The sequence below is a fragment of the Girardinichthys multiradiatus genome, chromosome 2 (assembly GCF_021462225.1).
Source record: "Girardinichthys multiradiatus isolate DD_20200921_A chromosome 2, DD_fGirMul_XY1, whole genome shotgun sequence".
In the NCBI taxonomy this organism is placed as follows: Eukaryota; Metazoa; Chordata; class Actinopteri; order Cyprinodontiformes; family Goodeidae; genus Girardinichthys; species Girardinichthys multiradiatus.
Window position 1 is genome coordinate 27,713,528 of NC_061795.1, and position 2,252 is coordinate 27,715,779.

Sequence of the window (2,252 nt, forward strand, 5' to 3'; positions counted from 1 at the left end):
CCATCAAACGTTAGCTTAAACCTCTTCTATTTTTGTTTTTATGTTTGGTGACTACTTATGTACATTTTCTTCTTTGCCACTTTTTTCTTAGTCTATTCCCTCTTTTTCCTCATTGTCATCCTCACTGTGTTGACTGTAGCGCAGTGTCTCTTGTTATTTCTGTCTCCATCTCATCTGATGTATCACTTTCCTTCTACGGGCAAGACATTAGTTATCATTTAACTACAGTACATCTTAAAATGATTAATAACTCTTAAACTCATTGCTTGCAAAATTCAACATAAGTGTACAACCAAACAGCTATATGTTGACGAGTTACATTCTTTGTATTTTTGTTCTTACCTGTTTCTTACCCTATTGGTTAACAGTCCTCTACTTTTGGCTGCTTCAAGCAGCTCCTTCCTGGTTTGTTTCAGACATCTTTTTTTACAAGGCATCTTGAAACTAAAACAAACACATGAAATATTATCTAAAAAATATATCCTCGAAATATGTTCCTAGAAATGAATCATTATAACTTCTTTAATAAAAAAATATAATAACATATTTTATAAAATCAAAATCAAAATTGGAACATAAAAACCCACAATATTATTGACGAGACATATTTTGACAGAAATTTGATATAATCTACAAAATGATTTGTTAGTGACAGGCTATTTACTTCATTGTACCCTCTAAAACAGCTGACAGCTAAATGAATAATTGCATTTTCATTGGCCCCCAAAAAGATTAAATATATATAAATTGCAGCACAAATGCATCTCATCATCACACATCTCGTCAAAGTAACTTTTCTACGAATATTATAGTAATACAGCTGAGTGAAAGTTTTTTAGACACCTATCCCTACCTACCCCTGCGTGTGTGTTGTGTTGTAGCCCCTCTCTGCTCAGACTGCTTCTCTGTCGGTGATGAGGCAGAAACAATACAAAGTTGTCTAAAAAGTTTTGCGTCTTATAAATTCACTCACCAGTTTATTGACCAGCACCTGTCCTAGAATCAGGGCAAAAAGCGAAATATGCTGGGCTTTGCTTCTATAATATAGCATTATCAATACATAAATGTTATACAATATAAGTTGCCCCCCAGGAGGCAACATATATTATCTGTCATAATTCCAAATGTTTCAACAAATTTTCATGTAGATTCTATTTTTTTTATTTATACAATTGGTCTTATTAAAATTTAAATAAATTATAACAAATGTATTTTTATATGTGAGTTTGGTTCTTTTATTTGGGATCATATTAATGCCATGAGTGGTCCAGTTTACCTCAACATTGTGTTGTTGCTTAAAACACAGCTACTTTAACTCAGCCAGGGAGAAGGGCTGCAGTTGTCACATTTCTTGTGTTAAACGACTCATGAACTAGAGACAGTGTCAGAAAGGTCTTAGGGTAAGGAGAGAAGAACTAGACCATTGGTCAGTGGCCCAAAGTCTTTTTTTCAGATGAAAGTAAAGTTTTGGTGCCAGAGTCCCAGAGTTTAGAAGAGTGGAGAGAAACAGAATCTTTGCTTGAAGTCCAATGTAAAGTTACCACAGTCAATGATGATTTGGGGTACCATGTCATCTTTTGGTGTTGGTCCACTGTGTTTTCTAAAGTCCAGAGTCAACACAGCCATCAACCAGGGCATGTTTCATTCTGCTATCAAGCTTTATGGAGATGCTGATTTTATTTTCCAACAGGACTTGCCACCTGCCCACACTGCCAACGGTACCAAAAGCTGGCTTAATGACCACGGTGTTACTGTGCTTGATTGGCCAGCAAATCCACCTGACCTGAACCCCATAGAGCACAGGTGTCCAACGCCAGGCCTCGAGGGCCAGAGTTTGGGGTTTCTCTGGGTTTTCATTATCTGTAACCCATTATCATCAAAACTGAAAGAAATAAATGCTTGAGATGGTTCACTCTATGTGTATTAAAACTATAAAAAAAATATGATTTCCATTTTCTGAAATAAATGACAAAAATATTAAACTCTTTCATGTTATTCAGATGTTTTTAGATGTTCTTATGTCATTGCTCAGGATGCAACTATCTTCTTATAATTCCAGTACTTCCATTCATGTTTTCGCATAAATTAGATCTTAACAATGTTCTCCTAGTTTTTTGTTTGGCTCTATGTTGTCAGGAAGGGGTGACGTATTTTCTACCAATGCAGAAGTAAAGAGGAGTATCTGTGATACAACCTCCCCACGCACCACACACCAAAGGCAAACAGACGTAAGCACTTGCTTATCTGTCATG